The sequence below is a fragment of the Pyxicephalus adspersus genome, chromosome Z (assembly GCF_032062135.1).
Source record: "Pyxicephalus adspersus chromosome Z, UCB_Pads_2.0, whole genome shotgun sequence".
NCBI lineage: Eukaryota > Metazoa > Chordata > Amphibia > Anura > Pyxicephalidae > Pyxicephalus > Pyxicephalus adspersus.
In genome coordinates, this window is record NC_092871.1 from 79587398 (window position 1) to 79602270 (window position 14873).

The window sequence follows — 14873 nt, forward strand, 5'->3', positions numbered from 1 at the left end:
TCTATATATCTGGCCTTTGCAGCACTGGGTCTCAGGTTCGAATCTGGGCCAGGACACTATCTTCATGTAGTCTGCAGGTTCTCCCTGTGTTTGTGTGGGTTTCCTCCCACATTCCAAAACATGCAGTGAGGTTAGCTGGCTTCCCTCCCAAATTTACTTTAGACTGTATTAAAGACATATGACTATGGTAGGGACATTAGATTGTGAGCCCTTTTGAGGGACAGTTAGTGACATGACTATGCACTTTGTACAGCGCTGCATAAAATGTTGGCGCAATATAAATATTGTGTAGTAATAATAATAATAATTTATTTATCTTGGTATCTATTGTTGGAAAGTTAGGGGAAATCCAACAGTTAGCATTATCAACATTCCCAGAGCCAAAAAAGAATTGTTGCTCAGTGTTCAGATTTCAGAAACTCCTTTATTATGGTTTACAGATACGAAATTAGTTGTTTTTTTGTTTTTTATTAGCATGCACCAAGTTTATTTTTTTTTATACTAAACAGATGTACAAATATAACACCTACATTCAGCATAATACTAATTTTTTTATACCTGCTTGCATGCACATTTTTTCTGTGTATATTGGCGCACTGTAAAAATCAAGTGGTCAAGATCCAGGAAGGTTAAAACACATAAATAACATTGCAGATAAATGAATAGGTTTTGGCCTGGCTTCACACTATGCATTTTTAATGTATCTGGTGCATTGGTAATCCATTCAAATTAATGTAAAGAGGCCTTCAAAACCTTTTCTTGTTACTAAATGGGATCAAAACCAAGTTCAAGTGTTCAACTCAGAAATTTTGGTCAGGTGAGAAAAATAGTAGGCGGGCGGCAACCCCTGTATTGTGACCCAACTCTTCAGTAAGCACCCAAAAACAGCCGGGTAGTTGCTAAAAAATGCTGGGTTGTGCAGCCAGTTAAAAGGAGCTGGGGAGAACATGTAACTTTAAAAACAGGTTTTCCCTAAATAAATATATACTGTTTTTTAGTCATAAAAGTTTCTATCACCAATTAATACCAAGAGATACATTATAAACCTCTTACTTGGTACAGAACTCCTGTATTGTTAACAAGAATGTATGCACAATCGTTGCATACATTTTGGAGGCGACTGGCTCGATCATTATTTTGGGAGAAGGTGGCAGAAGTAACATTTAAACGTATGGATATCTCGATCCATGATAAATCAGAACTTCTTCTCCTGCATGTTTTTTTATGATCTGCAGAAAACCCTATAAACATTCCTTATTACATCACTTGCTTAATGCTGCTAAAGCGTGCATTTCATCTTGGTGAAAGCAGACTTCACCTCCCATTGTTCATCGGTGGTTGCATAGGGCGAATGATATAATGGCAAAGAAATATTTGATAGCTTTTCAGGGTAAGTGCTCGGACAAACGTAGGTTTTTTTTTTTGTTTTGTTTTACTGATTGGAGTACTGCTATTCTGCAGAATACCTGAAACTGAGGTAAGAATATAACAAAATACTCTTTGCCTAATCCATAAACACATAGAATATCAGACTTCACTTCCTTCTTTTATAGAAGGGATAACCTGCAGAGATATTATGCCCAACACGCTTTTTCCATCTCTGAGGGTTTCTTGGAGATGGGAGAATACTTTGCATGTAGTGAATGTGTCAATATCCACAGTTGCCTCCATCGAAGCTTTGACTGTATAGGAAGAATCAGTAAATGGACCATATCCTGATGTAATAGAAGGGGTTGCTGGTATTTGCAACAGGGATACTGGTGATGTCAAATTTCACAAAACCCTGAAATACTCTGGTTTCTGTTGTTGATTACCTTGGCTCATTGTTATGGCAGCAAAGACATTAAACCTGTAATGGTGTCTAGGGCTATATACACACACACGAGAATTCTAATCTATATTCTTTTCTATATTAGCCTCAGGGCAGATATCTGGAGTGTGTACAGGGATCATCGTTCATGGACCTGGCGGATCCACGAACGATCCTAATCCAAATAAAAGGGAGAAAGAGCAGCGGGGTGCCGTCCTGTCGTTCTCTCTATAGAGCAGAAAGGCGCTGTATGTACAGCATTCGTTCATGCATCATTCAGTCTTTCACAATCTTTTCCGATGACAATTATTGAACGGGTGTACGCAACCTTAATCCGCAAATTACCAAGATTCCTAGCTTCAAAGATAAAAAAGAAGGCATACACAAATCTAGATTTTAACAACTTCTTTTACACAGATAGGCCTTTTTTTAAAGACTCTATATATTAAATATCACAGGACTTTTTAGCAACTCAAAGAATTTTTCAATAAAAAAAAAGAACTCTCAAAGGCTTGCATTCACATTAAGCTGCAGCTAACAGACCTTAAGTTTCCCCAAGTGAATCTTTTGTTCAGTATGGCATGCATAATATAGCGGATGAGATGTCATTCAATGATGCCATCTTTCAGAAGCTTGGGCATTCAAGTGAAAGATCAGAAAATGCTCGGGAGAGAAAAGCATTGTTGGAAATGTAGTACTTTTCCTATATTAAAAACTTAATACATTAAAAAAATAATGAAAAAAAAGGGTGCACTGAATATATATAAAAAGTAACTAAAAAAGAAAACAGAAGAAATATCTGGTATAAATACTGGGCATGACAGTTCGTTGTATAACGCTGAAACGTGGAGGCTTAACTGGAGGTGACAGGTCTACTTTAAACAGGGAACGGAGATTAAGGTCAGAATACTGAAGGTAAACAAAGCCTGGCCTTTACCTCTGAATGTTCATCCAGGAATCAGCGCAGTACGTTGTCAGCCCAATGGCCTTCAAAAACAAAATTGCCTTTGTTGTGTCCTTTGACCCCCCTTTAACCTCTTTAAACTCAATTACAAAAAACCTTTATTATCTAATAAAACCCCCAACACAAATAAAAGTGCCTGTGTTTTTTATTTTTAGTTGTAGAATATAAAATTTGTTGTTAGAACACGATTGAGGATAGACCTCCGCCACCCCCTAAACATAGAACTACTGCCACTAATGATACAGCTTTGGCCTCATTTATTTCAACAACAGGTCTGACAGATGCCTGGAGACACCTTCACCCATTGGAGAGGGACTATATGCATTTCACCGGTCCACTCAACAATGTCCAGATTGGACACTTTTTTGATCTCAGATGATTTATTGTTTAAATTAGATATGTCAGATATCCACCCCCTAGTGCTTTAAGATCACGCCCCAGTCACTATCACTTTAACCGATGGCTATCTACACAAGACAGATTATGTCTGGCGGTTCCCCTCATTGCAAAAGATGAGTCTTTCCAACAAAATTTGCAGCATTGGTGGCAAGATTATGATTTTCACAATGCCATAAACAAGAATAACCCTCAATTATACTGGGAAGCAACTAAGGCAGTTATACAGGGGAATATCATTGCATATGTCACCTTCACCAAAAAGAATACATTACGAAAGTACCGTGAGGCTTGCTCTTTGGCTAAACAAGCCTACACAATTTTTAAGTCATCTCTTTGAGGGCTTGTGTACAACACCGCTATCCATTCCTACCATGTGGTGGAATTTTTCAGGTATAGGAACAAATCAGTTAAGTTGTTGGCCAATCTAGCAAAAGGATTTAGAGTTCCTCCACGTCATGGCTTTTAGAGACAAGCAGCATGTTATACACAAATTACCTAAAGAAATAGCATCTACCTTTGCAAACTATTATGAAGTACTGTATACTTCCCAAACTAGCGATGTTACCCAAGGTAAGGTATTGATGGACCAACTAACTCTTCAGAATTGAAATGTCTGAATACTCCTATAAATGAAGAGGAAGTTTCTTGAGCTATTAAGAGCTCGGCTAATTCTAAGGCACCAGGTCCAGATGGCTTGCCCTCTGAATTTTGTAAAATCCTAGATGCCAAGGTCACGCCTCACCTATCTAGATTAAGGCCAAATGGCATTCATTAAGGTGCTCCTTAAAAAAACAAAAGGACCTGCTAGACTCTAGTTCCTACCGCCCTATTTCTCTACTGAAAAAGGATGTAAAATTCTTTTCTAAAATTTTAGCAGACCGATTGGTTCGTTTTCTTCCTCGCCTAGTTAGTACTGCACAGGCGAGTTTTATTTTGATAAAAATCTACCACATATAATATCAGAAAGGGGCTTCTGGTTCTGGAACAGGCTAGGTTATCTGGGTCGTCTTCTGTATCATAAGCAATGTTAGCTGAATTCAGCATTGAATGGTCCTGGTTGCACTTAGTAATTGCAAAATTTGATTTGAGGCAATATTGCCAATTGATTTAATTCTATGTACTCCAACCCAATGGCTTAAGTTCAGGTGGCAGGTATTTCTACCCCATCATTTCAGTTAGGCAGAGGCACTAGACAGGGTTGCCCCCTATTCCTACTCCTTTTTAATTTGGGTATTGAGCCTTTAGCCGGGTCATTTTATGAATAGAGGTTCAGGGCAAGCATATTAGTTTAGCTATGCTTGCTGATGACATAATGTTATTTATCAAGAACCCTATTAAGGATCTATCTAAAATCATTTCATCATATCCAAAATTTTGGAGCCTTTTTAGGATTCAAAATAAATTATACTTTGAGCGAAATGCTCAGTCTCTGCCCCACTCCATTTCTAGAACTGTTAACCTGTGTTGATAGATTAGGAATTAAATTAACTAAATCCTATTTAACTTACCTAGGAGTATTTCTTGTACAGTCCCTGACATGTACAAACTTAAGTAGCGCTGGAAGAATTTGCCCCTATCATTGATTGGCCGTTGCCACTTTATCAAAATGACAGGCTTTGCTAGACTGTTATATCCCATGCAGACACTACCGATTCTGCCACGTTGATGTCCAGAAACTCCACTCAGCTTTTAGTGCCTTTATATGGCAGCGTAAGCCCCTGCGTACATCCAGAGTAAAGTTTTCGCTACCTAAACAGAATCTAGGAGTTAGTTTTCCTGACCTAAGAAAATATAATTTGGCCTGTCTTTTTAGACATGTCAAGAACTGGTGGCACGGCACCCATCACTACACAGTGACACAATTAGAGTCCCTTTTGGTGCAACTGTGGTCTCTAATGGGTCTTTTGAATACCCCGTATCCAAATATTCCACGTGAGTTGAGAGACAACTTTCTACTGCAAGACACTTTGTTACCTTGGAGGGAGGTCAAAAAATATATAGATGCCGGGTAGAAACGACTATAGCTGACCCCCCCCCAAGCTCAACTCCCTGTTTTCTCCAGGGAATGGTCTATAAGGCTGATGAACTATGGGATCGTAGAGGTTTGAGAAGTCTGGGTCAATGGTTAGATAAAGTTGTGTGGAAATTGTGAGGACTTAATATTCTTTACCATCTCACCATTTCCTCTTTTACTTGCAGGTGAAGTCTTTTTTTTTGGTACAACTAACCTTCCCTGTGATATTGTTTTATCACCTGCTATAGTGCACTATTAATACCTCTGGTGTACTATCTTTTGTACGCAAATGGACACTTTTTTAGACCTTCCCCATCCAAATACATTAGAACTTTTGAATCTAGGTAGGCTTGTGTGATGATGATGATGATGATAATTAGTGAGCATTGGTGCGAGGTTCACTTTAAAATAATTGCACAGGGCATATTATGCTTTTGATATACCTCTCAGACCAAGTGTGATTTCCACAAGGCTAACCGCATGCCCTAAATGCACTTTAGATAAGGCTCCTTTGGAGCATTGTGGAACTGCCCTAAGATCTCCTGTTTTTGGAAAAAAGTCTTTGACTTTAAACAGTCAGTCACAGGACATGCAGACCATTTTTGCCGCATTTGGCACTTTTTCATAGTACTTCTATATTTCCATTGTCTATCACTTTGACAACACAAGCATTAGTCAGAAAATTTGAACATCTCTGCTTTTTGGCAGCCAAAAAAATTATACTTAAAATGTGGCTTGAACCCCATCCTCCTAGCATCTCTCAATTGTTGCAATATCTCCTATCTCTGATGGTTATTGATAAAGCAGGGGCTACCAAACATCCTGATACCCACACATAAAAGTTCTTTGATACATGGAGGCTTTATTTAGAATATACATTGTCATCTAGCTAAATATATGAAATAATTGAAGTTTTTCATCATACGACGTGATATGACCGCAGAACTTTGGGTGCCTCCTAGGTCACTCAATCATTAGGGCTCACAATCTGTAACATACTCGGGCTTAACATGACTGTCATCACTGTACATGTTCTTTCCTTATTTTTGCAAATTTAAAATTGTAGTGCTACATCTGGTTCTTTATAAGAACATGCTATGATCGGTAATGTTATCCATCTCTTTGTGTTATACCCTTTTGTTTGTTATACGGGTATAGTTTATTGGTTTATTTTCACCCTTTAGAAAATGGAAAATGAAGGAGTGGCAGATATTATTTTTGTTGCATCACTGACGCATTTATATTGAAGTGTTTTTCTTTACTTACCTGTACTACCAGACACCACCTTGATTTCACCTTTTTATGAGATTTTTATTGTATTTGTACAGTGTACTCGGTATTGTATGTATTTTGGTTTAATATTCTGCAAATAAAGAAATGTTTAAAAAAATAAAAAAGATATGTTGGTAGTAAATAGGAACCCGCCTAAAGGTTTTACTGTTGTCTGTGTAAAGAATTACAAATTTTTCAATTGATACCAAAGACTGCACATGGGGGTTGTTTTCCAATGGGGGCACTTAAAATGAATGCGCCTTTTTAGTTGTCATTTGCACATTTGGACAGTTTCTGCTTCACTTCTTGTTGTGTCTGCTAGACCGGCAGTGAAGATAAAAAGGCAAAAAGCAAAAATGAATCCTAGTAAACCGTTTTAATAATAATAAAGCAAAGCAAAGAAGGTAACTTAGATATTCTTCATTAGAAATTGGCATTTATTTTCGGCTGTTGTGGTAAAATTCATAGAAAAATTTAAGGGTAGTTCATTGATTTCTGCAACAACATTCAATCAACTTTCAGAGATATTTTCATAGACGTCCCCTGGCACAAGTGGATGAATGATGCACAATTATTATGCTGCACTACCAAGATGAGTATATTTGAGAATGTTTAAAGAGGCTTCAAATTCTGCATTCCATAATACAAAGCAAACATATTAAACAAAAACACACACACCCATATCTGCCAAATATATAGAACAAAAACACCAGGTTCCAGCACCAACAGGGTGGCATTAAGACTGTGAAAGTTTGGTACCATTCTTCAAATAGGTGGCCTTATAAATGGCCTATAAATGTAAAAAAAAAAAAAAATATCACAAACTATTTCATTTACCTCTACTATTCAGATGGCTGCAGCCAAACCAATTAAATCCTTGTTCCAAAGCCCCCTCACATAAAATCTCAGTATTTCCCAAACCAGCAGTTGCCAACCAGTGGTCCACGAGAAAATGTTGGTGGTCCACAGAAAAATCTGGACATTATTTGCAATTGTTATGTTTTATTATTAACAAATAATATTCCAAAAATTTCCTATACTCTGAATGGCAATTTTCACCTTTATATTGCACTAAATTCACAAACTGTACTAGAGAGGGAAAAACAAGGGGTGCGCAGTGTGACATCAGTGTAATCTTATGTTGTATGAGGCAACCGTTACCGAGCTGTACGCTTCAGTATTGTTTCCACCATTACAACAGTCACCCCGTCCTGCAAATAACGATTCTCATCCGATTGTTTTATTTTATTTGTTTATTGCTCTTATTTGCTTTTTTAGATAAGTATGATCTTAACTGTGTATATTCTTTAACTGTTATATTTAATGACAACAAAAATTTGACTTTGATAACTATCAATTCTTGTTTGATCTTAGATTCCAATGAAATAAACCCTTAATGAGTGAGAAAAATCAAAACAAATGTTTTATATTTCTTTAGTAATACCAAATAATAACAATCATAATGATATTAGTAATAATAGTAATACCTCACTTAACCATGAGCTGATCAATGAATCAGACCCTCCACTGTCCTTGTCAGGCACCATTAGGAAACACCTTATTGTACAAATGTATTTATCTTTTTTAAAAAAAATTCATTATTAATAGTCTGTGGGATTTAAAATGATAAATTTAGGGGTCCATGAGGTCCGAAAGGTTGGCCGTCTTATACTACTGTCTGTGAGAGTTCTCATTTATTCAGGTCATTGTAAATCTAATAGCAGTAGCCATGTTTGACTTGCCATTGTAATGCTGAAGAAACAGCCTAGAACGCTGTGAAACGTCTTCTTCAACATTACAAGGACAAGTCCAGTTGGAATCCGGTCAACTACTACTAGATGTTCCTAAACTACTGCAACCTTCCAGCTGATGTAGTTATCCTCTCCCTTCTAATAGGAGACTACCACCATGCCACATGTTTAATTGCTTTATGTCATAACCCCCTTTTGAGGAGTCTGCATTTGCTGCAAAGGTTTAAGATTGTGAAGTGCCACTTTTGAACAGTATATTTTTGTTAGGATAAGTTAGGATAAGTAAAACCAACCAGTGTAATCTCTGAAGTCTGTGCAATTTCCGCCTTACCTGCATGCTTTTCAAATTTCAGGCGGAAATAAAGCCCCACTTTGAAACCTGGCATGCCTACATGTCCTTTTTGCAGAAAGGGACAGGCAATGAATGAACTCCCGCATGCAACCAATCAAGATGGTCGAGGACCATCTTTAGGAACAAAAAAAGAAGTAAGTTGATGGTGCTCGGAGATGATCAGGGATACAAGTGTAATCAAGAGTTTAGCTCTGCTTTAAAGGATCTAATATAACATTCAGTATACGTCGTGCTGACGTCGTGCTCGGAAAGATGGAGAAGATGGTGGCAGCCACAACAGAATGGGTACAGGCAAGTAGGGACTAGGTTAAGGTTTGTATTAGATTTAGACTTCCAAGGAATGCCTGAATCAGACTGGTGCTCTAAGAAAATTCCTACATTAGGCTTTCGGTAAGTAAGTCTTAAAGCGGACCTATCACAAGTAAAAGGGAAGACAACCCTTTCACGTAAGGTAAAAATTACCTTCATTTTTTTTTTTTTTTGGTGGTGGAGGGGGGGTAAACCACCTATATTTTTATTTTTTATGGTTTTTATTGCAGCGGCGATGAAGACAGAATAGGAACGCAGAGCCTCCTGGGATACATGCATCATTCACCCAAGGAGGCTCCTGGTTGCTCTTCATTTGCATGCTAATCTTGGGCATGCACAGAAGGAGCTTTTTCTTCAATTGGGGGAACAAAATGCAGATCTCACGCATGGGCAGTGAGGCAGTGAGGCACTCCCCCCCCCCCCATTTACAGCAGGCTACACAAGTCGATCTCGCACCCGCGCCGTGCAAAATTGGGTGATGTAGGCCGAAGCGAGAATACAAGAAAGAGAATGGCGACATCTGGTGCTTCCTCTGCGGCGGGACAAGGGCAGATATCTGAACGACAACTGGACGTTTACTTCTGCTTTAGCACTAGAAAGCGTTGTCAAACCTCCTATGCAGTAATGCAGGTATATCAATAATACATGAATGAATGCACTAATTTATAAATAATTTAGCAGATAAAATTGAAGGATCTCATAGAGAACACATGCTTCCAAGCCCCAACTACTTTAGATGACTTTGGTCATAAAAACTTAGGCTCCATTTTTCATCTTTGCAATTTAATAAACATTTACCAACAGGTGTCAATCCATTTACACAGCTTTTCTATTGCTTTTCATGGTGCTAGCCCACGCGTGCTGCATTGCCCAAATTAGCATAAGTGTTTTAGTGCAGTAACACAGCAGTCGCCAACCGGTGGTCTGTGAGTCTGGCCGGTGCACCCCTCAGTTGGGTCAGGAGAAAGACCACGCTAGGAGGGGCGCACCAGCCCAAGTCGGAGAACCATGTCTCCTGTATGGATTGTAGGGTGGTGGGTGGGTTGCGTCTTTGGCTCAGACCTGCAATGGTAGGGTGGGTGGGTTCTGGCATTATGACATCACTCTGGCAGAAATTTCTTCCCATTTAAGTGAGTCTGGAGTTTGTGCATTTAGTGGGTCGTAGGTCAGAAAAGGTTGGTGACCACTGCAGTAGCACACATTGATAACCCTGTAAAGGAGTGCACACAAATGCTGGTAACATTTTTTGGTGTATCGTAACAAGTCCCTCTGCTAGCAAGCTCCAATTTCTTTGACTGACAGAACACATAAAAACTCACTAACACATAAAAAATGCACATAAAATGCACAGGGAAAGGCGTGGACCCAGCCACAGGCAGCTTAGCTATGAATTAAGTTGAAGAGGGAGCAGATATTGGAAAACATTTAGTAAGATCTTCTACAGACCATGACAAAGCTACAGATTAGGTTTAGGGTGACTCTACAAAGGCTTCCTGGTCTTACACAACATATCACTCAAGGGATTAAATCTGCCAGAAAATATTTGGACTGGTAAGCAGTTTTATGTGCCTGTTTTCTGGAAATAATCCAGCTCACATAAAAATAAATGCTGCTAAACAAGTTAGGCAACACTGGGATTCAAACTGAGGATTTGTAAATTAATAAACTATTTTAAAAAGCATGGTAAAAAAAATATTCAATTTCATTTTACATATATATGGAACAGGAGATGAGCTTGATATAAATATATTACTAATGCATGTTTAGCATTTGTTATGATGTAAATTTGAACTTTGGGTTTTCCCCACATTGGAAGGGCAGATACATATTGTCATCTGGGGTACCAGTAAAAAGCTATTTTACTGATCTTAGCTCTTGCTCGGCAAACTCTTCTTTTCTGTGTAACTTCCATACAATGCAGGTCCAGCAGTGCTGTATTATTAGTAAAGATGCCAAGGGCCTGCATATATTTTATTAGAAAAGTGCAGATTGCTGAACAAAGTATATATATTTTTTTTTTAAGGTTCCCTAGTTGAAAAGGAGCATTTAATTCTTTCAGCAAGAGGAAGCCCCACTTGTTCTGACATTTGCCTGGAGTTCAGCTGAGTCACCTTTCCCATTATATATTCCCTTTAAGGCTACACATTGGTTGTGCATTTGGCCTGGAACAGCAACATTTTGCAAAGTAATTACAAAGCTTTTAGCCATGTTCAAACAGCTTAGCTGAAGCTTTTAGACAAACTTCAACTCCAGGAAGGGGAGGTGAACACAAAGTGATAAGGACACTTTAAAGTGAAAATTATCTCTACAATGTTGATAATTAAAGGGTTCACTGGTTGGCGAACATTCATTAAATGCCCACATGCCACATCCAAAACGTAGACTAAATTGATATGTGCAGAGAAAAAGGGACTTTACCGCCATATATAAAACTCTTAAAACATTTTATTGGTACATCATATTAAAGAGACATTAATTTTTGCAGTGCCGCAGAATGGGAACCACTGTGTCCCTATATTACAACATACAGACATACATCCACTTCATAAAAGTATCCATATAAATACATAGTTGAAACATTATAGCAAGTCTCACAAGACGTGCCAGTGTATCATCGACACGTTTCGTGGTGTAACACCACTTTTCATGGATGAGACTAGTAAATATGATACAACATAAACTCAAATACTAGTATCACTTTCCAAGCGCCAAAGTAGGTTCACACAGTGCCAACAAACAGGAAGCAGCAACCAAATGGTAAGACCAGAAGCCAAGAAGAGTTCAAGTCTGCCTGAGATAGATGAAACAATCCTCCATAAGATGTCCTGTGGGTTCTGCCCTGTTAGAAGCAACCCAGTCTCATTAAGCTTCATCCTGAAGAAGTGCTGTTACACCATGAAATGTGTTGATGATACACTGGCTCTTTTAGTTAGACTTGCTATAATGTTTCAACTATGTATTTATGTTGATAATTTTATGAAGAAGTGGATGTATGTCTGTATATTGTAATATAGGGACACAGTGGTTCCCATTCTGGGGCACTGCAAAAATTAATGTCTCTTACTTTAATATGATGTACCAATAAAATGTTTTAAGAGTTTTATATATGCCGTTAAAGTCCCGTTTCTCTGCAGATATCAGTTTAAAAAAAAAAAAAAAAAAAAAGAAAAAAGGATTAGCTATAAAAGAGGCCTCTTTCAACTTTTTAACATGAAAAAACTTTCAGATCTTCAGAGATTCCATTCTATATTAACTATAACCACAGCTTACAGTACATTAGTGTGGAGCCTCTTACATTGATGACCATTGGGAAGAATGCCATCATTACAGACAAAAACTGTCATAAAACAGCACAAATTGCTCATCATTCAGAATCTATAGCAACCTCTGGAGGAACCCTAGGAGTCAATGGAACCTTCTTTGGAAACACTGCACTAGACTTACTATTCCAGCGGCCTGTGTGTTAAAACAAAGCTGCAACACTGGTTGTCTACCACTGCAAGAACTCAATTCTTCAAGCAAGCTGGCCTATCACCAGAATTTTGACTTTACAAAAAAGGTTCTTTATGTAAGGTAAAAATAACCTTTTTTGGGGTGTTTGGGGGGGGGGGGGGGTTTTACTAAACCCTAAAAAAAAAAAATGAAGCCCTCCCCTTCTGTCTTTATCATCACAGCCATAGACAGAATGGAAACACAGTGTATTCCTGGAGGCTCTGTGCTCCGATTCTTCTGGCTGCGCTTTCTGCACATGCCCAATCTCTGGCATGCACAGAAGAAGCCTTTTCTTCAATGGAAAAAAAACATTTCCCCCATTTACAGCAAGCTACATCACCGGATTTCGTACCTGCATAGTGTGTAATCGCAGGCAGAAGCAAAGGGACAAAAAAAAGATAGCAGCACCCGGTGATTCCTCTGTGCCCGTATGAAAGCAGATTACAGGGCAGCACAGAACCCAAACCAGGAAAGCTCCAGAGGGATTGCGGGATCTGCGTAAGTAAAAGGTAGGTGTTTTTTTTTTATTTTTTTTTTTTTTTTAATTTTAATATCCTCTTGCCATAAGCTGTGCCTTTTTCCTGTTATTCAGTCCTGCTATGTTTTTTCCAAAGTAATGACAGTATGACATATAGCAGTCTAGAAAGTTTTCAACAAAATTGGCGGCGTAAAATATATTCAGCAGCCCCAGGGCTGAATCACAGCCACATCTCAGCACACAGACAAGTAAAAAGCCTCTTTTACAGAAAGTTCTTTCAGTTATGCCTTATAATGACAGGGTAACCCTAAAACGGGTAGCTAGCAGGGTTTAGTACACTAACTTTACTGAAAGATTGTGTTCAATGCAAGCATACTAGTGAAAAGTTCACTTAGCATGGAGTGCATCAGACAAGGAAAAAGAAAGTTTGGCTTCAAGACCAGGAGCAAGGATTTTCTACAGCATTCTGGCAGGACACATCCTTTTCTACTCAGGAGAAAAAAAAGTGTAGAGAGCTGGCATAAAAAATGAATCATTTGCAGACAGAATGGCACCAACATGAATCACTGTCTGCCTTAATACAATGTGGTGGCTCCCTAAACTCACAGAATGGTGCTAAGGATGCCCAGACCAAAAACAAAGACTAAAGACGTCTTATAGCAGAAAAAAGCTAATGACAAGAGACGGTGCTGGAGAGGAGGAAAGTATTGCAGTTTCTCAACCAGGGTTTGGTGGTCATATGCTATACAGAAGTCAAAGTATTGTACAGCAACCATGACAGAATATGAGGCATATTATAAATTCAATACCAAGTAATGTTAGGCTTGGTAGAAGGAAACACTGCTAAACCTGCAGCTGGAAAATATTTGCGTATATTTCATATTGCATATAAGAAAGCAAAAGTCTTCAGAAAATTATGTAACTTGCGTCATGATAAAAACTTACGAGGCTTCAAGACCTTCAGCCACGTCTCCCCCCTCCATACGGACAACTAGGAGAATACTTCCCAAGGGCAACACACAAAGTAATAAAACACAAAGAGGTTCTAACTTTTCTCTACTTTATACAAATCTTTAAAAAAAAAAAACTGAGCAGAGTACCTTATGAATATATAAAGAAACTAGAATTGATTATATAACGAAAACAGTAAGTCCCCAGTCAATATCCATTCTTCAGTTTAACCATGGTCATAGAAGGGCCTGCCAGACAGTCATCTTCAGTGGTTTCGATGGTCTACACAATTAACATTCCTATGCTGTGGTTTGAAGAACACGGCTCGTTTGCAGTCCTGGCAGAGGCCAAGCTGAGATTCAGAAATATGCATTAAATAAATCTAAATTAGTTTCTACTAATTTTCAATGTGTGGCACACTATAATTAGCAAAAGAAAACATTGCAGCCTATTACTAAGCCACTGTTAGGAATCTCAATTACACAATAAATGAGTTACAAACAACACAGCTCATATGTAAAATTTAATAATTGTAATGACACGCAGCCTGTGAAAAGACTCCCCAGATAGGCACTCCACCCAAAAACTATTTCTTATGACAAAGAAGATTGATATGTATTTTCACTTGTCTCCAAAGCTTTACCACACTCTGGATAGGAGGGCTGGACCTTCCGGGTGCTACCAAAACAGGCGTGATTCATCCTGAAACCAAACACTGACACTAGTACGTGATGCTCGGAGATTATGCAACCTTTGGCTTGAGGAGTCATGCAGAGAAAAAAAAATGTATGCAACCTATCTAAAAGGCTTTAGTTCATACTGACAGGTTTACTAGTGCCTAACTGCTGCATTTTCCACTCCCTAATGATGAATAATGAATATAATGTTCATAGCAAAGTGTCTGTATACATGTAAGCAGCTGTAGGTTGGCCTGGATGAGACCTGTAGGAAAACAGGTGCTTGCAGCGCCTGGTGGTCAGCAAATACCAACAAACACATTGTGGAGGTTGTCAGGGGGAATGAAATAGGCGCTTTTAATTCCTCAACATGTCTACAAAAATTTTTGTTGGGTTGTTCCTGT

General features: G+C 38.4%; 1 protein-coding gene across 1 annotated transcript in view; it reads right to left on the bottom strand.

The window, feature by feature from the left end:
* The window catches only part of IRAK1 (interleukin 1 receptor associated kinase 1), a 71225-nt gene that overhangs the window by 35729 nt on the left and 20623 nt on the right, over nt 1-14873 (bottom strand). The gene's annotated exons all lie outside the window — the stretch shown is intronic.